The 26,870-nt window shown below is 38.8% G+C and overlaps 1 long non-coding RNA gene and 1 pseudogene across 1 annotated transcript in view; both read right to left on the bottom strand.

Annotated features, from left to right (window-relative positions):
• The window catches only part of LOC150054772 (uncharacterized), a 214,952-nt gene that overhangs the window by 105,811 nt on the left and 82,271 nt on the right, over nt 1-26,870 (bottom strand). The window lies entirely within an intron of this gene.
• Nucleotides 16,296-26,870, bottom strand: part of LOC150054773 (transmembrane protein 248 pseudogene) — a 44,357-nt pseudogene continuing 33,782 nt past the window's right edge.

Genomic DNA, 26,870 nt, shown 5'->3' with positions numbered 1-26,870 from the left:
TTGCCATCTCGCTGAGAAAGGAATCCTTTGCAGTGAGTGTACAGGGAAGGGGAACTGCCATGATACAAGTCTATGGTGATTAAGAGTACTGGAAATAGATAAGTAAAATTCACTGACTTGAGACTATTCTATCTTTTCCTTGAGTATGTCCTTAGTAAAAATTATACCTTGAATACTCTGATGAAACTTGGAGCCATGTAAACTCTGAGCACCAAGAGAACTCTTGCCTTCAAGGGGAAATATGTTTCCAAATGCATTTAAAATGCTTCTCACACTGTGTATTTTGAGTTTGAAAATTCGAATTGTATCTCTTATAATTAGTGAGACTTTTTAAAAAAGACATTTCTAAAGCAAGAGAGTAGGCTTTATCTCTCTAAATTGGAAAGCCAAGAACATGCAGTTTCAGTTAGGATTATATTTAATGACTGTGAGGAAGAAATAGTCAAAATAAATGGCTTATGGAAGATGGATTTCATTTTCACACATCTAAAGTTGTCCCAGCTAGTGGGTAAAGACAAGTATCAGACCCAGGTTCAGCTCAGGCACCACTCCAATCCCTCTAGGATGTAAGTTTATTCTAATAATGGTGGCTAGAAGAATTTTCCCTACCAGACTGGTGATCTAGGCAGCAAAATAGGACAGAAAGGGAAAAAATCCCTTTTTTCTAGATACTGAATAAACTTCCCTTATTTAAAGAGAAGTCTGGCCTTCACGTTATTTGAAGGTGATCTCATGGTCCCCGGAATCCTCTGCATGTTAGGATTGCCTTCCTTGTCTGGAATCACTATTCTTGCTCGTTTCAGAGGAACTAAAGATGATAAATATCAGTCCAAACGCCAAATGGGGTGGAGACTACAGGCAAGCCACTTAGGCAAAATGTTACCAAGTGCTAATGAAAACTAATGAAACCCACTCAGGTGAGCATCTCTAGCGACCAAGCTACCAACACTTTGTATGTATTGTCATATGCTATAGCCATGGCAGGGGTAGGAGGTACTACAGTTTATAACCATTTGTGGGGTTTCTTTGCCAGTCCTGGGGTTTAAACTAAGGGCTTGAGCACTGTCCTTGAACTTTCTCAAGACTCAGTGGAGCCACAGCACCACTTCTGGCTTTTTCTATGTATGTGGTACAGCGGAATCAAACCAGGGCCTTCATGCGTGCTAGATAAGCACTCCTACCACTAGGCCAAACTTCCAGCCACAGCTCATAACTTTATGGGCAAAAACAACCAGAACCTCTGCACTTGAACCTTTCTTAGACCTTATCATGGGCTGATTTTAATACATGTCCTCCAATATGACAGCTTTTTTCTGAGTTCTTCCAGTGAACTATCAAATCCCAGGGTGAACTAGAAACATTCTAAATTTGAAATCATGCTAGATATCTGGAAAGCCCTGTGTAGCTTCTGCTCCCTCTAAACTGTATAGTTTGCTGAAATTCTCTGTTCACCATGAGGCCAGAGTGTAGTCAGATGAGTAGACCTTTCCACAAAAGGGACTGGAAAGTGTAGACTTTTCAGTAGTGTGTTCCTATTATTAATAAAACCAAGGGGTCTGTTCCTTAGAAATAATAGGTCACATACTGTGTACATTTACACACTGATAAAAATATCCATACCCAAACCATCTATTCCATTGCCTATACCAGATGATGAGTAAAATTAGAAATCTTTGTTTCGAGAAACCAAGAGCTTTTATAAAAACCACAAGTATTTAATATCATTTTGCCAAATATTTTATCATGTTGCTTTCAAGCATGATGTTGGCCTTTGACAGTTATTCAGATGTGTTATTTTTTTTTCCATCAGTGGTGGGGCTTGAACTCTGGGCCTTGGTGCTGTCCCTGAGGTCTTCAGCTCAAAGTTAGTGCTCTACCACTTGAGCCACAGCATCATGTCCCATTTTCTGGTGGTTAATTGGAGATAAGAATCTCACAGACTTTCATGCTCAGGCTGGCTTTGAACTGCAATCCTCAGATCTCAGCCTCCTGAGTAGCTAAGATTTCAGGCCACTGGTGCCTGACCAGGTGTGTTATTCTTGATATTTGAAAAATAATGGAAGTAATATGGGAGCTGCTACACAATAAATGTGATGTGGCTGGCATCTGGAAAATCCTATCCTAAAGGTTATTATAAGGAAGGAAACTAGCTTAAGTATACCAATGGCTAACTCTCCGGGGCTTGAGAGATTTAGGGTCTCATATTCTTTTCCAATGACAAGCTTCCATACAGGATCCTGAAGGTCAAGACTGATGCACTCCTGACTAGTTCACAGCCTCCCACAGCCTAGCAGTCTGGGCTGTACTACTGGAAACTCCCTTCACTTGCCAAGGAAGAACGTCTGACTCTCAGATGAACTGTATCAATAAACTCTTACAAGGCTACATTTGCTCTTACTGTCTCCTTTCAGCTACCTGTTTTATTTCTACCTTGTAAATTTGAAATAGTTGGTTGCTCTGTTCAGTTTCTTTACATTCCAGTAGTGATATTTCCAGAGTCTGCTCTCTGTTTCTGTCCTTCCACAGGTCACCTCTGTTGCTGTACAATGATTTTTTTTACATCTACCCCTGGGTCTCTTAATCAACCTGTGGCAAAGATATTCCCAGCATTAGATTCCTTTAAGTTTGTAGACAGCAATTTGAACTGTGAATTGATTTCATAGCACAAATTCATATGTATGATTATATATATGCAAATATATACATTCATATACACATACACGTTTTATATGTTTCCTACAGTGTGGGAGAAATTGGGAACAGTAGTCTTTAAGTACTTTGTTTCTACCTAAACAAAGTAACCTCCTCATCCCACAATGGTTTTAGCCATCAGTCAGTAAAGATAAGCTTAAGCTTATCTCAACACTAGAGTTTCATCCATCTACAAGCTTTCTGCCAGCCATACCCAAGTCCTAAGTGTGGGTAGGAATTTTGCTTTGATCTATAATCGAAACTTCAAGAAGTCTTGAAGGGTATACAAGTCTGTACACTTTGTGCCTGCTTCTCCAGAAGACTGAACAATGAGACCAGCAGAGCTTTGCAACCTCTCAAGTTTCACCAGACAGAGGGCAGGGGTCTTCTCTCTTCGGCTCTAGCAAACCTGTTTTTGCAGATTGAAAGTCTCTTCTCACAAATCCATCAGTGTCTATATCTTCATTCCCCTTTATCCTGGGAACTTTCTTCTGCCTTAGGCCTCAAAATGTCAAACCAATGATGCCATATTTTCCTGCCTCCTCCCCAGTGGCTTCACAGTGACTGGCTCCATGGCTTTTACAATAGAAAAGACTTGGCTATTTGTTGTTATAGGCATTGTTTTCCCTAACAACTATTTTCTAGATTACTCAGAAACTCTCAGAGTAGTTCTTACCAATCTATGGGATCTCTGACACAAGCTCACTTGACAAAGGGTAGACACTTAGGTCCTAAAGTCAGACTGCTTAGCTCTCATGAGCTATGTAACTCAGGTAGCTGTTAAGGTCTCTATGTCTCATTTACCATATCTAATCATAGGGATGATAGTTGTATTTGCCTTAACTGAAAGCATTTGTAATGATTAGATAGGATAATATGTGTATCATGCTAAGAATAGATTTTGGTAATAGTAAATTCTTTGAACATGGCACTACTTTTTTTGTATTTTCTGTCTGAAACTCAAATTCTACAAATTCTGTCTGAAACTCAAATTCTACAAAGGGTTGGGCGAAAAAAATTGACAAAAAGGCATCAAAGGCTTACCATCCTACAAAATTTGAAGTGAATAAATTTGTCTTTTTTCAATTCATTTAGTAATTCAATTCATTTGAGTTTCTTAGTGTGAGTGTGTGTGCGCACGCGTATGTGTATGTGTGTGTGTGTTTGTGTGTGTGTGTGCACGCGTTGCTCTTGCTGCTTGAAATCAGGGCCTAGGCACTGTCCCTGAGCTTCTTTGCTCAATGTTAGTGCTCTACCACTGAGCCACAGCTCCATTTCCAGCTTTTTAGTGGTTAATTGGTGATAAGAGTCTCACAGACATTCACACACTGGCTTTGAACCACAATATTCAGATCTCAGCCTCCTGGGTAGCTAAGATTACAGATCTGAGCCACTGGAGCCCAAATGGGTCTCTTATTTTTAACTCCAAATTAAAGACTGCATGAAAACATACCAAAAGAAACATTTTCTAAAACACTTATTTGGTACATTTACCATCACAATACAATCGTGTGGGAGCTCATTTACATACACTGTGGCTGACCACAGCACTGTGTATATGGTTTTGGATTTGTGTGAAAATAAGCATATGTCTGGCTGAGAAATTGGAAAGAGGTTTAAAATGCAAATTCTTTTTCATCAGGAGAATTTGACCTGCATTACCATATACCAGCTAAGCTCACGATTGAGTGAATTATGTATTGAAAGAAAATTGTACGCTCATTCACATGAGGTAAATTTAATTCTTCAAGTAAGCCAGTATTCCATTTAGTAACTTAGTTAATTTACTATTAGCTATGCCATCTAGCTCCTGAGAACACTGGCATCATCTAATTTCTCAACACATCTCTGAGGAGCAGATCAGTCACAGATGTGGAAACATTCCTTCTACAACTGTGTGAACCACCTTATGACTGGTGACCCAGTTACCTCTTAATTGACAGAGGGCACTGGTAAGGCATTTATACTCACTATATGAGGTCTCTCCACAGACAAACATTATCTCTCTTATTATTATTTTTATCTATAACAACTGATAGCACTGGAAATCTTGGTATTTCTCCTAAGAAATGTTCAAGAATACATGCAAAAGTAAGTGATATAATATATAATATACCTATTATATATTATATGATATAATATACCTATTATATGAAATAATATACCTATTATATGATATAATGTACCTATTATATATTATATGTACAGGTGTGGATGTATGAAAAGCATATTATATATAGGTAAAGTATATAATATGTGTGACCTGAAATCTATATCCTTTAATTCCTCCAACCATCTGCTTTGCTTATCTTTTCCTTATGAAATATGTAAGTCTACTAAAATGAATTATTTCATTAAAACCATTACAATTCAAAAACAACCTGAACACTGGTGAATTATGCCTATAATTCTAGCTAGTCATGAGCCTGGGATAAGACGATCACAGTTCAAAGCCAACCATGGCAAGAAAGAAAGAAAGAAAGAAAGAAGAAAGAAAGAAAGAAAGAAAGAAAGAAAGAAAGAAAGAAGGAAAGAAAGAAAGAGAGAAGTAAACTGTAAATTCCAGAAAAATAATGGACTGGAGCATTGTTCAAATGGTAGAGTGCCAGCCATGAGCAAGCAAGCCAAGCAAGAACAAAATACTAGCAAAGAAAGAATGGAAGAAAAAAGAAGAAGATGGAAGGAGGAAAGGAAGGAAGGAAGGAAGGAAGGAAGGAAGGAAGGAAGGAAGGAAGAGAGGGAGGGAGGGAGGGAGGGAGGAAGGGAGGGAGGGAAGAAAACAGTAAATTTTCCATATGATACAAAACATTTAGGTCTCTAAGCATATCACTTCTTTTAAAATTATATTAGTGATATTTGACATCATGAAAATATCATTGAAGTTTAATCAGATTAAATAAAATGAAGACATTTTAAGTCATTATCTCATATAATTATCTCATTTAATTTTTTTCATTAAGCTTTACAGGAAACTCAAGGCCAAGTTACATCCTGCTGGTACATTTAAGCCCCTTGTCATGTTTAGTTATTAAGTATTCTCTAGAAGGACCATGAATCTAAGATTTGATTTCCCACTTGTAGCACTATGGAAAGGTGATTGGATCATGGGGACATTAGCTTCATCAATAGAAAAATCCATCGATGAGTTCATAGCTGAATGAGCTGAGTTTCTAGCTGGAGAAAACAGATCATGCACAGAGGGGTGGTCTGCCTTTGAAAGGCCTATCATATTCATGGAACCCCGGCCCCACTCTTTCTCTCTATTTCCAGGGCATCAGGACCTAAACATCTCACTCTACCAAACTTTCTCCACAGTGATATTCTCAGGTCCCCAACAATAGAGCCAAGGAACCATGAATAACCTCTCAAAAAATATGAGGTAAAAAATACTCCCCTAAGTTGTTTATCTCAGATGTTCTATCAAAGTGATAAACAGACTAACATATCCTTCTTAAAACATTGTGGATTTATAAACAAGTTAGATGTTTACAGTTTGTTGCAGAATTCATCTCTTTAGTTAATGACGTGTTTGTGTCTTTTTTTAGGAATGCTCCTGACCAATAAGAGTTTCAGGTTAAGTGAAATCAATTTTTTTTCTTTCCCTCACCCCCTCCCCTTCTCTCTCTCTTTCTCTTCCTTTTAAATAACAAATGTCTTATACAACACTTACCATAAGATAGAGGAAAACTATATATTAAATTATAACATACAACCCACATCTATAACTGTAACTCTCCAAGAAATATATATAAGAATCACAGTGAAAATCTAGCCTGGGAAGGAAATTTTATGACTATTTCTCAACCAGCAACTGGAAATAGTGGTGTAAGCCTGTATAAAGAGAAGGACCACAATCCACACACAGTAAGACCTTAATCTCAATAATAAGCAGAACAATAGCTGTTCTGGAAACTTGGTTCAAATGGTAGAATAGCAACTATGAATCCTAAATTCAAACTCCAGTGCCACTCAAAATAAGTATACAATAAACTGGTTGTATAGCAGGAGTGTGTACATCCTAAAATGGAATGGCAGTGGAAGTCAGATAGCACAAGACTTCTAAGACTATACCGGGTGTTACAGTTTAAATAGAAAATGTCTACCTGGAGCTAATGAGTTAAATGCTTGGGACCCTAGCTGGAGGGGCACATGTATAAGGCAATGGAAACTTTAGAAGTGGAACTAGGTCACTGATTCCATTCTCTCTGTGTTTCTTGTCTGCCTTTGGGTAGTGATAGCCTCTGCCACATGCTTGTTTTTCCGAGATACTCTGTCCCAAATTAACAGCACCATTAACTATGGAGCAAACCTTCTGAAACTCTGATCCCAAATAAAGCTTTCTCCTCTGAGTTGTCTATGTGAGGTATTTTGTCACAGCAAGACCTCTGACTCACCAAGGAAACTGGACATCATCTCTTCAAAAGAGCAAATATTGATCTTACTGCGTACCAATGGGCTGAGAGTCTTGCCTGTATCATTTCATATAATCCTGATAATAACCCTATCATTACCTCTATTTTACACATGAACAGAAAGACCTAAGAAGTCACTGGGCTGCCCAAGGTCAAATAGAAAAATGGTGAAGTCAAGACAGAAACAAATTTGCTGGATTCCAAAGCACATTCTCTTCACTGTTTACTCTTGAACAGGACAATTACATGACCACATAATTTTTTTCAGAAGATTAATTTGGCAGCACACAGAACATGCACTGTCTTCTTCCTGGCCTACAGCACAAGCAGGAATGCCTAACTACAGTTTCTTTTATTCATTTAGAGAGTTATGAGAGAGTTGTTTCCTAGTTCTTGCACTTAAAATGCTCGGTTCACCCACACTCTCACCTCCACATCTTTATTATTTATTCTTAATTTAAACTATGACCATTTCCTTATTCTCAAGCTGTCCCTCCTTCTCTTCTTCATTTTCTCTTTGAGGAGCCAATTTTTCTTTCAGTGACCATTATGGTTTTCCTAAGGCCTTAGGCGAGGAGACAATGCATCTCTTACACGGGCTAATCACCCAAGTTGACACAAAAAGGGGAGAAGGGAGAGAATATGCTGGATATAATTACAAACAACAGCAAACAAAGCTTCCTCCATGGCTTAACAGGGAAATGTATCCATTCAAATAACTACTCTGGGGGGATGCTAATAAATCCTAATATTTCTCAAAGAGAAATGGCTTGTAATTTAATTTATATTAAGCTGTTACTGAAGCTTACACTAATTAAATCTGGGCTGCAATAGCAATTAATCCCAGTAATACTCTGAAAGCATAAATAATGTAATAAAGTAAAATAACTCTGCACTTCCTCCTAGAAGTATAGGAATGGTGGGGGTACCCCAAATTTGTATGCAGAAAGGAAAAGGTTATCTGGGAACATATCTGTTTGGTTTTTTTTTAAGTAAGTATAGCAGTAGTCTATTTTGCTTATGTCTTCTACAGAGAATGGATTTCCATTGTAAATGCTGAAGGTTAAGTCTAGAGGTATCTTCTATGAACAAATGACCTGTCAAGTCCCGCCCTGGAAGGAAGATGAACTGAATAGCTTGGGGACACAAGAAATCTCCAAGGACATTAGCGGGACTGAAATCACATTCTGACTTACATACGCTGCTGTCTTGGATATGTCAAATTACCTCCTGCTCTTCACACCAGTAAAAACTCCCACTCCTGTACAGATTCTATCCTTCTCCTTTATTCTCCATCATCCTCTTTTCCAATAAAGTAGAAAGATGCACCTAGTTATAGATTTGGAGAATGACTGCTTACTCTCGTTCCCAGGTGGTATTTTCCAATGTTTTTCCAAAGTCATCCAAGTAAAGCTTCATATAGTCCTTGAATTTCAAACAGGCTTGTTTGTGGAGGAAAATACCTGCCAAGAAAATCATCCTTTGTGTCCAATCTTTGGAACTCCCCACAGATGAACGCTAAAAACACTGTCACCGTGACGCTTGAGTGATACACAGTGCACCGAGCATTCCCAGTGTAGAAAGGAAGGCTGCTAGACACACCTCCCCAGGCTGACAAATGACAACCCTGTGGCCTCATTGACATGGCAATGTTAGAGGGATCAAGTTAAACAGGGTGTTGATGGGTGTTCTGGATACAGAAAGTTCAAAAGCATGCAGCCTTTTGTCTTTGAAGAATAATGAAGTCAATATCAAATCTCCAAATATATTTCTTTGAGTAATCAATATATAAGAAAGATATGAGGGAAAGGAGAGTAGGGAAGTGAAGTTTTGAAGGAATAGGATCATGATGAGACATGTTTCTAATTATTATTATGACATAATAGGCATCTCCATTTACAACATCAAAAAGCACTTAAAAAACAACACCAACTCTTCCCAAATGAAGTATGCTTGCTCTCAGTTTACAGATAAGTAACTTGAAGTATTCTCAGTGTCCTCAATCCACAACCAAACTTCAGTCTGAACCTAGAGGTTAGAAGCTTCAAAAAGACCTGTTTTTCTACCCATCTGTTCACCATTGTTAACGATTCTGTTGCTTTCTACAATGATTCACACAATACTTATACTGAAGTGATAGTAAATGAAGTTAATGAGATCCAGTAGAACTGGTGCCATTATAAAAGACACCCAGAACACACAGTGAAAAAGACCATATATAGATACAAGATAAAGAGCAACTTCTACAAGCCAAGAAGACAGACTTCAGGTGAAAGCAAGCCTGCCAGCACTTTGATCTTGGATTCCAAGGTGCAGACCCCTACTTCATTTCTGTTATTTAAGCTACCATGTCTGTAATATCTTGTTATTGCACCTCAGATAATAAATTCACACCTCTTGTTCATGATTGCCTTTGGAATATGGTCTAAAAGCAGTGCAAATCTGCATTAGGTCAATATCAGTAGAACCTAGTTTCTAGTTTTTTAACCTTGGTGTCCTCTCTCTCTCTCTCTCTCTACGTCTGTGAGACTCCAGTTTCTGTTTCTGCTTCTGGCCTCAAGAAATTTTCTAGATGGATGCCATCCTCTCTAAATCCCTAGTATATTTCAAGCTGACCACGTCGATTCTTGAAGTATTTATAGATATACTTTTGACCCCATTTCCAAAATTAATTAATGCTTGAGTTAGACTCCAGAAAGACCATCAACACCTTCCAAGTAGGCTATATCTTGCTGTATTTTTACACTGTCCTAGAAAACATTCTCTAGATTCTTAGTAGTATTGACCCTTTATAAATGTGCTATATATGAGCTATGCTTTACTTCACTGACTATCCATCAAAAGGTATGCTTTCTAGTACCCATTTTAAAGGGGGAAAAGATAAAGTCACAGACAATAAGCACCTTGTCCAACATTGCTCAGCTATTGAGCAATACAGCTGGGATTAAAACCTGACTCTAAACTGATTGCCCATCTAGAAGACAGCATTGTCCCTTCATGGGACAGGTGTTTTACATGGATGTTTAAAGACTATGAACTTGGGGTCCACTTACAATTCTGACATGGTGCCTAAAAATTTTGGAGTTTACATTTGGTTCCAATTTCAAACTCTAAAATTTGGTATTTAGCATATTGTACACCTTTTATTTCTCTGTTCTTCCAGGGAGTTTTAATACAACAAAATCATACAGTAGTTGAAGGCTTCTGAACTCGTACTTGGCATCATTAGGTTTTATAGGCTCTACAAGTTCTATACTATGAAATTTTGAATCTAGAATTAGTGTGTGTTATGGTCTCTTCTCATTAAAGCTGAAGGGAGCAATAACAGTGCCAGAACTCTGCAGCATTTATCTAATGAGATAAATGATGATTAGCATTGACCCGTCACTAAACGCTCTTTCATTAGAAGGTAGATTGTAGATAGGCGGTAAGTTTGTCTCACCCAAAGTCAAATTTCTTGAGGATGGCTGCCAATAGTGTAGAAGCATATAAATCAAAAACATCTACAGGTAGTAAATTACTGCATCTCGTGTATGTTACATGTGTTCTATTTTATATTACCGTTATTATGGGGTATAATAATATTCAAAATAGAAAAAAATGGCCAAAAGAAAAGAACTAGGTCATTGCATGTACATCTATCAGCAGGAAGAATAAAAACAAGTGACCAGAGATGCCAGCACTGTGAAAATTAGTGCCAGAAGTGGAAAATATAAAACATTATAATTTCTGACATCTATACTGTTATAGTACTGCTTGGAAGTTAGCTGAAATCAGCCAGATGTAGCATCTATTTGAGGTTAGTTCTAAAATATCTCATTTACCTTCTCACATTTCTCATTTCTCCAAAATGATTACATAAACTATATTGTAAAGCCCAGAAGGGAAATTCAGTGTTTATGAAGAAAACATGAAAAAAAAAACTCTCACAAGAAAAATGTTTCACAATGTCTTTCTCTTCCACTTCCCTGGTCTCTCATCTATTTTAATTAAAACTCTCCATTTAGAAGACAAGTGATTTTATATCCTAAGAAACATAAACAAAATTTTTCCCTTTCGAAAATGTTTGCTGGTCTAAATTGAATCATTTCATACAGTTCTAGAAATATGTTTTTACAAAACTGATTAAACTAAATGAAACAAACTGAATAATTTTAAGATGAACATTTTTCACCCTTGAAATTATTCCCCATTCTAGCATATTGTATATACCCATTCATTTTATTTACACACACATACGCACACATAACATACATGCACATGCTTATGTACGATTACAACACACTACTCATTTGTGATATTTCTTCTCTTTTCTACAATGTTAACTGTTAGCCTTTCAATATTTAGTGGAAACCACCTAAAAAACAGCTGGGTTCTTCTTTCTCTAATCCAGTCCTCAATTCATTGTTTTATATTTTCCTACACCTGAAGTTGCATGCAAAGTGGTTTCACCCATTTGACCAAACTCATGTTTGTTGGAAGTCAGAAAAGATAGAATAATAAACAAAGAAAGCATAGTTTTAGACAATTCTCATGTGACACAAAAGTTACATTTACTAAAAGATAAAACATTCAAGGAAGATATTTTTCCTATCATATCATTACCACACAAATATAAAAATATTTGTCTATATTTATCCATTTATGAAGTTTGTTGCCCACACAATTAAACAACCTATCTTCTTCAGCATTTTTAGTGGAAGGGTGAAGGGTATTCCTGAAAAAAAAATCACATCGGTAGCACTTGATTTTTCTAGCATTTTAAAAAGCACAATCTCATTTGGATTTTCTCAAAACTGTGAGAGAGTAAAGAGTTAGCATTAGTCCCCCTTTAAGAGATCATAAAAATTAAGGTTACAAGCCTTGACTTTGTGTCAGAAATCAGCTGAAATCAAGAGTTCTCTGAAACCTTGTGCAATGATCTTTCTTTTTTTCCATACATTTTTATTGTAATTAATAGAAGGATTACATTATATTTGCCAGATAGAAGGTGCATTACTTCACATACATTGATAACCTTTCTCATGTCTTGGTCTCCATTTCCCTCCCCCCCACCCCACCCTTCACCTTTTTTCCCCCTTCTCTATCCAATTGCAAATAGCCAAATACAAATATATCCAATATACCAGATTACAAAATGAGATACTGTAACAATATGAGATAACCAAGGAACAGCAAAAGAGATGAGAGATAACATAGTACATTAAGGACAACAATCACTCATTATATGGCTTTTGTTTCTATATCCTAGAGGTCCTTTCATTTAGCATCATATGGCCTTATGTATCTAGGTTTTGCTCTATTGCAAATCTCTGCTATGAGATCCCAAGGTTTCTACTGATTATGACAAATGAGGAAAAACATTGTGCCTATGTTCCTTTGAGTCTGGCTTACTTCACTTAATATGATTTTTTTCTAAGTCTTTCTATTTCCTAACAAATGGGGCGATGTCATTCTTTCTGACAGCAGCATAGAATTCCATTGTGTATAAATACCACATTTTGTTGATCCATTCATCAACTGAGGGTCATCTGGGTTGGTTCCATATCTTTGCTATGGTAAATAGTGCTGCAATGAACATCGTTGTGCTAGTGGATTTAGTATGTCCTTGTTTCTGGACAACTGGGTAAATGTCTAGTAGTGGAATTGCTGGGTCATAGGGGAGCTCTATGTTTAGTCTTTTGAGGATCTGACATACTGCTTTCCATAGTGGTTGAACGAGCCCAGAGCCAGATGGATTTACAGCTGAATTCTATAAGGTCTTCAAACCAGAGCTCACACCAATACTCCTCAAGCTCTTCAACGAAATTGGAAATGAAGGCGCCTTACCAAACTCATTTTATGAAGCCAGTATATCCCTCATCCCCAAACCAGACAGAGATTCATCAAAGAAAGAGAACTATAGACCCATTTCTTTGATGAACATCGATGCAAAACTTCTCAACAAAATACTGGCCAATTATCTACAACAATTCATCAAAAAAATTATACACTATGATCAAATACTATTCATCACATGGAGGCAAAGCTGGTTCAACATACGCAAATCATTTAATATAATTCAACACATCAACAGGAGCAAGGACAAAAATCACATGATTGTCTCAATAGATGCAGAAAAGGCATTTGACAAGATCCAACACCCATTTATCTTAAAAGCTCTAGAGAAACTAGGAATCCATGGAACATTCCTTAGTATAATAAAGGCTGTGTATCACAAACCCACAGCTATATTATACTTAATGGCGAAAAGCTAAAACCATTCCCTCTAAAATTAGGAATGAGACAAGGATGCTCACTCTCTCCACTCCTCTTTAACATAGTATTAGAATTGCTAGCCAGAGCAATAAGGCAAGAAGCAAGCATAAAGGGGATCCAAATAGGGAAAGAAGAAGTAAAACTTTCCCTCTTTGCAGGTGACATGATTCTGTATTTAAAGAATCCTACAGACTACACTCCCAAGCTCCTTGAGCTGATTCAAAACTTTGGAAAGGTAGGGTATAAAAGTTAACCCTTGTGCAATGATCTTTCTATTGTGATTTTTTAAAGAATTATTTGATTCCATGAAATGCAAATTTCAGTGTGCTCTGTAAAGTTTATTGGGCCCAGCCATGCTCATTTATCTCTATAATGCTTTTACCTTTGCTACTAGTTTGATTAGGCAAAACAGAAATCATATAGGCCAAAAGCCACAACAAAGCTTTGCCACAAATGCTGGACACTGTATACTTTTCTTTTTTCTTTCCTTTCTTTCTTCCCTTTCTTTCTTTCTTTCTTTTCTTTTCTTTCTTTTTTTTTTTTTGCAAATTCAAGTATTTTATTCTGTAAAGCACATACTCACATAGTTCAAACACAGAAAGTGGACCAGGAGGTGACCACCATGGCAGATCATGCAGCAAGTGAGGTAAGCAGGTACACCAGTGCTCTCAGACCCACAGTGCCTGCAGGAGTGGGGAACCAGACACCAGACCATGAAACCTAGAATCAACACTGACTCAAGTCACAGGAGGGAGGAGAAAGGAAAAAGATCAATATGATTTGAAACCATTGTTTTAGCCCATCTTCAACTGGACAGAATCCCACCCACAGCTCCCTACTTAGACCAGCCATTCTTGAGGACTAAGGAACAGCAGGGGGCCACAGGGGCCAGCCAATAAAGCGGGACTTGGTCATTTGTCTCTTACCTTCTGCATTCTATTGCTACAACACTTTACAGGGACACTTCTTTTCCTGGTGGCATGTGATGAACCACTTGAGCCAGCTCCCAGCCCTTTCTGGCTTTGGCTACTGTCTCAGATGGGGCCTTGTGTCTGGCTTAGGCCATCCCTGGGCTGTGATCCTGCCCATGCCTTTAATGCAGCTGGAATCACATGTGCACAAAGTGTGTTTCACCAACTTTCTGCTCAGATCAATCTCAAACCACAATCACCCAAAGCTCTACCTCGAGTGGCTGGAACTACAGACGTGAGCCATAATGCCCAACCTAATTCAGTAACAACTCTGAAATATGATGGTGTTGATAATGACATTTCCAAAGACCAAGACAAACAGCTCTTCCACAATTTTGTCTTATGAAGATCTCTAAAGAGAAAACAAGTTAACCATGCAAGTGGGTATCAGTGTATCAAACTCATATCAAACAGAAGGGGAAAAGAAACACCGCAGGGGCTGGGAATGTGACCTAGTGTTTGACTGCCTGCCTAGCTAGCTTACATGAAGCCCTGGTTTCCATTGCTTGGTATTACAGAAACAGAAAAGGCTGGGAGTAGCATTCTGCCCCAAGTTCAAGCCCCAAGACTAGCAGGAACAAAAAAGGAAACTAACATACAAAGCAACCATAGTTAAAACAAAAGGACACAATTGTTTCAAGAATGTTCTGATCCAATCCATTTCACATGTAGGAATCCCCAGACAGGGAATGGAGTGGAAAAGGGTTGGCAGTCTTGCCCTGTCCTGTGGAGGACTATGAAATGAGTTATGAAGGCAAAGAGTTGTTGAGGAAAATAAGAATACAAAATACAAAAGTCCTTAGGACTGAAAAAGACAGTGCATGACTTCCGACAATGAAGGAATGAGTAGGCCGCAAGGGCAAGCCTGCAAAAGAAATGCCTCCCTTGGCAGAACTGCCCTCCTACTCATGCCACAAGCACCCCTGTCATAACAGACACCGTCTGCCAGGTACCATGCTGGCTGTGTGAAAGATGCAAAGAACCCTTTCATGATGACTCTGCCAAGCCTGTCATTCTCTCTTCCACCCTTTTTAAACCATCTGCCTCCATAAGGATGACAGCCGCTCACCCTAGCTGTCCTCTGAAGGGATGGTGTCACAGCGGGCGGGTCTCGGCGATTCCTGCTGACTCAGCCAGGACCAAGCTGCACAGTTCATGTGGAAAGTGGAACCTCCTCGGGCCAGGATCATGGCCAAGTGGGGCAGTGCCTCCCTAGCGTACACAAGGCCCTGGCTGGGTTCAGTGCCTTGGTACCACGTAAACAAAAAAGCCACAAGTGGTGCTGTGGCTCAAATAGTAGAGCTCTAGCCTTGAGAAAGTCCAAGGACAGTGCTCAGGCCCCGAGTTTAAGCCCCAGGACTGGCCAAAAAAATAAACCTAAGACCATCACCAGCTAGGTGACACTTAACTGCAGATAAAAGCACTAACTAAAGAAGTATTCAAACTGACCATTAAAAAAAAACTGAAGGTAGGAATGTTTCCTTGCAAGTAAAATAAAGTGTTATTGTTTCTCCAATTATTTAGCTTTTCAGGTAACATCCACAGAACAGAGTGGGGCTCTAAGATGCTGAGTGAGACCCAAGGTGCAGATTGCCCACACAGTCCAGAACTTGGACTTCCATCTGTGCTAGATGGAGATGTCCATATGCACGACCCACCACCCCTCTCCACATGACATGGGAGCAAGTACGTACACGGCAACCAGCAAACCCTCTCCACACAACATGGGAACACGTGCACAGGCCTGGGTGAAGCCAAAGGCTCCAGCTCCCCAGTGCAAAGCACGTGCATCACTGGACCAATTTCCAAATAGATTTTATAAATATGTACAAGTCAGTTATAGGCACTTGAATGTCTTTGGCTGGAATAACCAACACTGCAAGGTCATGTTTTCAGAGTGGCCAGGCCCGGCTGTACTCAGCAGGCAATGATTATGGTTCTCTCAGAAAACAAGGCTGTGGGATTAGGCTTCAGCCAAAGCGACATGAGCTGGGTGAGCATTAACTGGGGGTTTTGGAGCAAAATGCTGGGCCACACTCCCACCCCTGTTCACCTTCTCAGGACAGAACTCAGGATTGCTCTGGCGCAATTTGCTGGGTCTACCTTTGATAACAGTGTAGCAGAACATTGTGATCACCATCACAAAGAGAAAGTAGCTGGTGTGCATGAGATGTAAATTTATTAACAAATGGTCGTCATCTGGGATGATCAGTGTGAGCTTGGGGTTTAAAGCATGGTAGACTTTCCCAATGGCTCCCTTGTAACACCAGAAAGGGTTGTAGTCTTGAACATACTTTGGGCTGGCGTCTCTGGCAGTGGTGAAGATTTTATACCAGAGGGTAGCATTGCTATACGTGTCAGGAACACAGTGAGGGGGCTGGACAGTGACCAGGAAGACGCCAGCGGAGGCCATGAGCGTCATGCAGGCTGTGAACACCACCTGCTCGCAGTGGCTGTGGAGGGCACAGTCGTCGGAGCTCCAGGCTGCAGGCAGGGTGAAGGTGATATTTATCTCCTCGTGGGCTTCCCTGCCTGAAAGTCCAATCTGATGGCCCAGGATGGTGGAATACAGATGGGTGACATTTCGTGAGTACCCTCCAAAGGACCAAAGTGGATCCAGGGTCAAGGTGATGGCCACGGAGATGTTGACTGGGCCTGAGTCCTCCAGGGCCTGTGGGGCCTGGGTGGACACTTGGGCCTGCCCCCTAGTCACCATGCTCTCTGGAGTTGTGGTGTCATTCCACAGATGCTTCAGGGTCTGGTTTTCTGATAAGCACAAGTCCAAATCATTAAACCGCAGCAGGAAAGTATTCCAGTCCCGCCTCGCCCGGCCCCGGCAGCTGTACAGCCAACACTCGGACCTTTTTCTTTTTCTTTCTTTCTTTCTTTCTTTCTTTCTTTCTTTCTTTCTTTCTTTCTTTCTTTCTTTCTTTTGCCAGTCCTGGGCTTGGGCTCAGGGCCTGAGCACTGTCCTTGGACTTTCTCAAGGCTAGAGCTCTACCACTTGAGCCTCAGCACCACTTCCACCTTTTTTCTATGTATGTGGTACCGAGGAATCGAACCCGGGTCTTAGTGCATGCTAGGCAAGCACTCTACCACTAGGCCAAACCCCCGGCTTGCTTGCTTGCTTGCTTGCTTTCTTTCTTTCTTTCTTTCTTTCTTTCTTTCTTTTTTTCTTTCTTTCTTTCTCGTATGTCAGTCTTGAGGCTTGAATTCAGGGTCTGAGCACTGTCTCTGAGCTATTACTTAAGCCATAGCTCCATTTCTAATTTTTGGTGGTTAAGTAGGGATAAAAGTCTCACAGACTTTCCTAGCTTGGCTGACTTTGAACCATGATCCTCAGATCAAAGGCTCCTGAGTAGCTAGGATTATAGGTGTCAGCCACCAGCACTCAGTTTAAAGGCCTTTTCTTGATGAAGAGACAGGTAGATGTATGTCAATGTGTAGAGAACCCTCCATGTAACACTTGTTCTATTTTTAAAAAGGGAGGTAAAGGTTGAAAGGCTTTTTTCCTGGAATATGATTCTTTTACTAAGAATAATATGAAGACCTATCACACATAAGATATCAGATAGTGGGTAATGTGGATGGTTTTAGAATCTAATCAATCTTACGTGGAAATAGGACAGCTGAATAGGAATTTTATTCCATGTCACAAGTAATTTTATTGTACTGACGTACTTTCATAGTGCACTATCATTTGATTCAAAGATCTTGTTCATAATGGTTAGCATGAGTTTAAACATAGCAGTGGAGAAGACACATAGTTAAGAGAATGCTTGCCTACTATGCTGTTTTTGTTTATGATATAGCATTAGTTTGGTTGCTTAGGTGGCTGGCTGGTTGGTTTAGAATGATGGTTACCAGAGGCTTGGAAAGTTCAAGAAGTACTGAGAATAATTAATAGGTAGAATGGTGCAATTGAATTAGAGGTATTATTTTAACATCCTTGGAAATGGCAACATTACAATGATAAGCAACAATTATGTGTGGTTCAAAATAGCCAATAGAGAAACTTCTAAACGTTCCCATTATAATGTGATGACAAAAACAAAATGTAAGGCAGTAAATTGTCCAGTTTCTCTGACCTGACCATTTCACTTTGCCTTCATGTATTGAAATACCACTGAAGTCTACAAAAGTATACACTTACTTGCTTACTAACAAAATTTTTGTTAAAATAGGACATTTTAATTGCCTGGATCTGAGAGCTTCCCCCAAAGGCTTGGGGTAGCACTTTTAACAAAGTATAATAAAGAGGTTGCCTAATTCCTTGAAGAAAGAATAGTGTCCTCAGAGATTGAAATTCCCAGTTCTCTTCCCCAAAACCTATTAAAACTACAAGACATTCAAGTAACTCCATAGACTGCTGGGTCCAATTACCTTTGGACACGGGCCCACTGCAAGTCACAACACACATCAAGATTGAAATTTCCGGCCCTTGCCTCAAACTTCTGACCCAGTCTGTTCAAGGGACAAACACACCTGTGAAAGATAGAATGGCAAGCTGCCGTGTCTGCAATAGTCAGAGAAGTTCAGTGTCATGTAAAAGACTTTTGTCCCTGGTGCTGAGATAATGAGCTTGTTTCTTCTTGATGATTTATGGGATGCAGATGAGAAAGTGGCTGAGGCTTTGGAAGATGAAAGTTTTCTGCTCTTGGCAGTAGTACGAGTACCCTGGAGAACATGGTTTAACTGCTCCACTTCCATTACAGCCACCAGAAAGAGGAAAATAACAAATTAGGCCAAGTGAATATAAATAACACTCATTCTCTTCGATTTGTTACCTGCAATGAGGCTGGAATGAGTCTGAACTTCTTTGCAAATCTAGACAGTGTTATTCTGATAGATACACACTTGCTGATGCACTCCAGCTTCTTATTTGTGTAGGATAAACAGCTGGTCCCTAAATTACTGTCTCCCTTCAGTCTTTGCCTCCTATTTAGGCATCTTCATTTTCTCCCTATTAACCATAACCCTGTTTCTCTTGCTTGCTTAATGAACCTAATTAACAATTAAATTCTGTGATAAGGAAAAAGAATTTGCTGCTACAGTTAATATATAACCAAGATGAATACATACCAACTTGTAGCATAGACTTTTGCATCAAATACATATTTCTGTCCAAGGTAGTAATCACTGGACACATGAGACTATTTAAATTTCTTCAAAGCAAATTTTGGAATTGACATTTTCAGTCATGCTTGCATATTTTTAAGCCACCAATCCCCATGTTACTTATCTACCATGTTGAAAACTGCAGATAGAGACTACTTCCACCATAGAGCAAAGTCCCATTAGTCCTTCTCCATACCAGAATCCACAAAAGTCAAATTGCCTTTGATCCTATCCTTAACCTCTCTAGTAGTACTTATATTACAGAACAAAGTTTCTAACTTCCAAAAAGAAAACAAGACCAGAGGAAAGATATTAATTATTTTCTGAGCAGCATCCTACATTGGCTAGGCATGGGTTCTTAGTGAACCCAACTAACTCTGTATTACTCTCACAGTAATTTAAGAAGTGCATTCGTCCCAGGTCTACTCATTCTAAGCCCCCTGATCTAGAATGTTCCACAATCATCTCTTCACTAATATATTACCCCCATCAAACTAAAACTCTGGCTCAATGCGGTACACCTGGAGCAATATGCTCCAGAAGCTTCTATCTCCCAGTGCTGTCCTTAGACTCAAGCCTCACTCACTCTGATTTTCTTACAAATTGCCATTACTCATCCTACTGGAATGAATGTGGTTCATGTTATTTCTATTTTCCAATGGTTTTCCTCTAACAACTCACAATAATTCTCAACCTGCCTATTCCCCATCCCAGGCCAAAATTACAAAGGAGATATAAACATTGCCCACTACTTCTAATAGCATTTATGCATGTTTGTTAAAATGTACTCACTGCACATTCACTACTCTAAGAATACTAAACCTCAACTCAAAATTAGCATGTAACTTGTAAGAGTTTGAGGCTTGTTGTGAGAATTCAAGGAGATATTTCACTGTATGGTTAATCCTATTTGCCTTTTATCCTTCTATTTTTTTTCTGTCAGTTGTGGGGTTTTGAACTTAGGGCCTCGGCACTATCTTGGAAGCTCTTTGTGCACAAGGCTAGCATTTAACCATTTGAGCCACAGCACTTCCAATTTTTCAGTTGTTAATTGGGGAAGAGCCTCACAGGGACTTTTCTGCCTAGGCTGGCTTTAAACTGCCATACTCAGATCTCAGACTATTAAGTAGCTAAAATTACAGGCATAATTCATGATACCTGATATGTTTATTTTTTACTGCATCTAATGTCCTCTAACATTTTTAAATGTGTATGAATATATATGACATATATGTGTTAGTATGTATAAATTATCTAGGCATAGTTTACTCTTTCCTCTTTTCTCCCTTTACAGGAATGTAAGATTTGGTAGTAGGTATCCTTATCTATTTCATCTTTTAATAGACTCAAACTACTTAGAAGGAACCCTGACAAATGGTTGGTAATTAGTGGATAGTTTTTGGATGAATGTATAAATGCAACCATAGTGCATGATTTATAGTAAACTCTCAGTGGGTACTAGGTGACGTGACAACTACTGCTGCTTAAATCCCATTTGGCTTCCATTCCAGAAATTCTGTGACCCAGGATGTGAAGCCTACTCCTTTTGTACAGCATTTATCCCATTATGACTCATAACTTCTGTATTCATGTATTTTGTTTCCTCTACTGGAATAAAAGTAAAGCAATTAGATTATTAATTTCAATGATTAAAGACCAGACGAAAATGTCCACTGGTTAAGAGACCTGGTTTTCGAATCAGACCTCAGTTTGAGTTTCCAATTCTGCCATTTACAGTATACCCTTGGGCAAGTTACTGTTACTAAGCTTAACATTCTTCATCAGTTTAGTGGGTATAATAATTGCTCTGTAAAACTGTGTTAAAAATTAAATGAGATGTTCCTGTTAAAGTGTTCTGCAGTTTCAGAAACATAATAAACAAGAAGTAGATATGAGCTTGGATGAACCACCAAAGCGTATTTTGCATGGTATTATGCGTAATGCATCCAGTGAGTGAATACATTTAACCTGAAACAGCCTTAGCCTTTGCACTATATTTGTAATGTTCTCTCACTCTGCCCTCCTTGCTCTTAGAATCTGTCCTCGAAGCCAACTGTGTTCCATTTTCCTGCTCTCAGTTGTAGGAAGAAGCTGTCATTCTTCCAGCAAGCAGTCTAGAGGGACTGCAGATGACTTTTCAAGCTGATTCTTTTGACTGCCAGAGATCAGGTCAAGCAATGAAGGAAGAGATGAGATGCCAAGGACTTACTGCATTTTAATGCTGGGTTTCTGGCCCATGTGTATGCTAAGGGACAATAATTACAACAATATGACCTCACATGACAAACGGATCTGTCAAACTAGGCCTTGTAAAGTGACTTGCATAAATTCAAGCTTAACTTGTGATCCCCTAACACACACAGTTAGTAAACAAACACTGGCATATCATACCTAATTGTCAAAACGAAAGGAAATGAAAATATTCATTCATTTCTACATTTCTTCATGTTTGTTCAATGATCATTTGTTGAATACTAAGCTAAGGTTCTTGAAGAAGACATAGTTTCTTTGAAGGAACTTAAAGTATAGGGGTGGACAAATAAACAAAATCACAGATAAGAATGGTAATATCATGACAGAAATTACCAAGATCCAGAGTATCATAAGGGAATACTTTTCAAACCTTTATGCCAACAAATTTGAGAATCTAGAAGAAATAGATGAATTTCTACCCAATATTAACAAATTGACACTGAAAATAGAAGACCTAATCCAAATGAACAGACCTATTTCAAGCACTGAAATACAAATGGCAGTAAGAGACCCTCCATCCAAGAAAAGCCCAGGGCCAGATGGATTCACAGCTGAATTCTATAAGGTCTTCAAAGCAGAGCTCACACCAATACTCCTCAAGCTCTTCAATGAAATTGAAAATGAAGGTTCTATGCCAAACGCATTCTACAAAGCCAGTAGAACCCTCATCCCAAAACCAGACAGAGATTCATCAAAGAAAAAGAACTATAGACCCAATTCTTTGATGAACATCGATGCAAAACTTCTCAACAAAATACCGGCCAACCGTCTACAACAACTCATCAAAAAAATTATACACTATGATCAAACAGGATTCGTCACAGGGCGCCAAAGCTGGTTCAACATACGCAAAGTCAATTAATCTAATTCAACACATCAACAGGAGCAAGGACAAGAATCAATGATTGTGTCAATGGATGCAGAAAAGGCATTTGACAACATCCAACACCTCTTTATGCTAAAAGCTCTGGGGAAAGTAGGAATCAATGGAACATTCCTCAGTCTAATAAAAGCTATGTATGACAAAACCACAGCTAGCATTATACTTAATGGCAAAAAGCTAAAGATATTCCCTCTAAAATCAGGAAAGAGACTGGATGCCTCTCTCTCCACTCTTCTTTAACATAGTATTAGAATTCTTAGCCAGAGCGATAAGGCAAGAAGCAAGCATAAAGGAGATCCAAATAGGGAAAGAGAAAGTAAAACATTCTCTCTTTGCAGATGACATGATTCTGTATTTAAAGAACCCTATATACTCCACTGCAAAGCTCCTGGAGCTGATTCAAACTTTGGAAAGGTAGCAGGGTATAAAATTAACCCTCAAAAATCAACTGCCTTTCTATATACCAATAATGATAGGAACGAGGCAGCAATGAGGAAAGCAACCACTTCTGCAAAAGCCTCAAAGAAAATAAAGTACCTAGGAATTAGCTTAACTAACAGTGTACAGGAAATTTTTGATGAAAACTTTAAAACCCTGAAAAAGGAAATTAAAGCAGAACTGAGGAAATGGAAAAACCTCCCATGCTCCTGGATTGGAAGAATCAACATAGTGAAAATGACAATCTTGCCAAGGGCTATCTACAAATTCAATGCAATACCCATCAATACCCAATGTCATCCTTTAAAAAAAATGGAAGAGGCAATCCAAAATTTCATATGGAATAATAAAAGGCCCCATATAGCGAAAACCCTTCTTAGCAGAAAGAACAGCGCAGGAGGAATTTCAATACCAAACTTTGGACTCTATTACAGAGCTACACTGAGCAAAACAGCTTAGTACTGGCACAAAAACAGGCCTGAAGACAAATGGAATAGAACTGAGGACCCAGATATTAAACCACAGACCTATGGCCACCTAATCTTTCACAAGAGAGCCAAAAATGGAAGAAAGACAGCCTCTACAAGTGGTGCTAGCAGAACTGGTTAATCACCTGCAGAAAACTGAAGTTGGATGCTTCTTTGTCACCCTGCCCTAGAATTAACTCCAAATGGATCAAAGACCTCGAGGTAAAGGCCAACACACTGAAAACTTTATAAGGATTAGGAGATACCTAGGCATCCTTGGCACAAGTTGAAACTTTCTTAATAAGGACCAAGAATCACAACAAATCAGAGAAAGGCTGGATAAGTGGGACTGCATAAAACTGCAGAGCTTCTGTATGGTAACGGACATAGCTAGCAAATTAACTAGAAAGCCTAGAGTGGGAGAAGATCTTCACTAACCATACAATGGACAAAGGCCTCATATCTAAAATATATCAACAGCTCAAAAAATTGAGTCACTCCCAAACTAATCTCCAAAGAAACAACCATCCCATTAAAAGATGGGCCAAAGACTTAAAGAAAGTCTTCAATGAAAAAGAATTAAGAATGGCCTATAGACACATGAAGAGATGCTCAACATCTCTGGCCATAAAAGAAATGCAAATCAAAACAACTCTAAGATTCCACCTCACTCCAGTTAGAATGGCCATGTTATTAGAAATCTAATAACAACAGATGCTGGAAGGGATGTGACCAGGAGGGATCACTGCTACACTGTTGGTGGGAGTGTAAACTCATTCAACCACTATGGAAAGCAGCATGGCTGCTCCTCAAAAGATTAGTAAACATAGAACTCCCCTATGACCCACCAATTCCAGTACTTGGCATTTACCCAATAGTCCAGAAACAAGGACATACTAAATCCACTAGCACAATGATGTTCATTGCAGCACTATTTACCATAGCAAAGATAGGGAACCCAGATGCCCCTCAGTTGATGAGTGGATCAGCAAGATGTGGTATTTATACAGAATGGAATTCTATGCTGCTGTCAGAAAGAATGACATCACCCCATTTTTTAGGAATTGGAAAGACTTAAAAAAAATCATATTAAGTGAAGTAAGCCAGACTCAAAGGAACATAGGCACAATGTTTTTCCTCATTTGTCATAATTAGTAGAAACCTTGGGCTCTCCTAGCAGAGATTTACAATAGAGCAAAACCTAGATACATAAGGCCATACGGTATGACGCTAAATGAAAGGACCTCCATGTAATGAGTGATTGTTGTCCTTAATGTACTATGTTATCTCTCATCTCTTTTGCTGTCCCTTGGTTATCTCATATTGTTACAGTAGTTCACCTTGTTATCTGATACATTGTATATATGCGTATTTGGTTATTTGAAATAGGATAGGGAAGGGGTGAAAACAAGATGAGGGGCAGGGCAGGAGTAGGGAAATGGGGACCAAGACATGAGACAGGGTATCATTGTATGTGAAATAATTCACCCTCTCTCTGGTGAATACAATGTAACCCTTCTATTAATTGCCAAAAAAAATATACGGAAAAAATGTATAGGGTGGGGAGTACTGAAAAATCAAGATATTTTATAGAGGAATCTGACCCTCATCTCTTCACCATTACTCTAGAAAGCTAACAACAATTTGGAGCCTTGGAAGGAACTGTCCAAATTCTTTGTCGTCTGTCTTCAACGCTGGCGATAGCAAGTTGAGTTTGCTCGTAGCACATGGCCCTTCTCTTCTATTACCTTCCACATTTAAAGCATGTTGTGACTAGAGCTTACCTATCTGATGATGCAGGAAATTTTCCTCATGTTAAGATCAGCCAATCAGCAACTTTGCTGCTTAAAATGTCGACAGTTCAGATGTGGACCTCTTTCGGGAACTACAATTGTCTTCCACAGGGGAAAGCTTTTGTACTGGACCCTACATGTTAATGTGAGTGTCCTAGATTTCTGGATTTAAATGGTTTTCCACAAGCAGCATGTTACCAGGCAGAGCTTAGTCTCAGAACCCAGCAATTGCCTCACCTACTATCATGTGACAGTTCTCATTAAAGAGCTACTAGGAAGCCACAGGAAGCCAATCCTTTGCAAACCCTTGAAGATAGTTTCAGATACTAAAAAATCTCTCAGGTTCACATATTTCCATTTCAAATGATTATTCTTTTTTCATATATTGTATTGTAATTAATATAAAGGTTACATTATATTTGCCAGATAGAAGGTGCATTACTTCACATACATTCATACCCTTTCTCATGTCTTGATCACCATTTCCCTCCCCCCGGCCCCCACCCCTCATCTTGTTTCCCCCTACTTCCCTACCCGATTTCAGATAATCAAATACAAATAGGTCCAATATAACAGATAACAAAGTGAGATACTGTAACAATATGAGATAACCAAGGGATAGCAAAAGAGATGAGAGATAACATAGTACATTAAGGACAACAATCACTCATTATATGGCTTTTGTTTCTATATCCTAAAGATCCTTTCATTTAGGGTCATACTATATGGCCTTATGTATCTAGGTTTTGCTCAAAAAATTGAATCAGTCCAAAACTAATCTCCAAAGAAACAACCATCCCATTAAAAGATGGGCCAAAGACTTAAAGAGAATCTTCTCTGAAGAAGAAACAAAAATGGCCTATAGACACATGAAGAAATGCTCAATATCTCTGGTCATAAAAGAAATGCAAATCAAAACAACTCTAAGATTCCACCTCACTCCAGTTAGAATGGCCATGTTATTAGAAATCTAATAACAACAGATGCTGGAAGGGAAGTGACCAGGAGAGATCACTATTATACTGCTTGTGGGAGTGCAAACTCGTTCAACCACTATGGAAAGCAGTATGGCAGTTCCTCAAAAGACTAAACATAGAACTCCCTTATGACCCAGCAATTCCACTACTTGGCACTTACCCAATCATCCAGAAACAAAGACATACTAAATCCACTACCACAATGATGTTCATTGAAGCACTATTTACCATAACAAAGATATGGAACCAACCTAGATGTCCCTCAGTTGATGAGTGGATCAACAAGTTGTGGTATTTGTACACAATGGAATTCTATACTGCTGTCAGAAAGAATGACATCGACCCATTTGTAAGGAAATGGAAAGACTTAAAAAAAATCATATTAAGTGAAGTAAGCCAGACTCAAAGGAACATAGGCTCAATAGTTTCCCTCATTTGTCATAATCAGTAGAAACCTTGGGCTCTACTAGCAGAGATTTTCAATAGAGCAAAATCAAATGATTATTCTTTACACATTTTTTCACTGTTTATACTATATATAACTCAGATCAGGGAATGGCTAAAAATCTAGAGAAATTTTTGTCACTTCTACTTAAAAATTACTGCTTT

This window comes from Megascapheus bottae, chromosome 14 (genome assembly GCF_031878675.1).
Source record: "Megascapheus bottae isolate mThoBot1 chromosome 14, mThoBot2.hap1, whole genome shotgun sequence".
NCBI classification, from domain to species: Eukaryota; Metazoa; Chordata; class Mammalia; order Rodentia; family Geomyidae; genus Megascapheus; species Megascapheus bottae.
The sequence above is the reverse complement of the archived record's forward strand: the minus strand, read 5'-3'. Positions and strand labels throughout refer to the sequence as shown.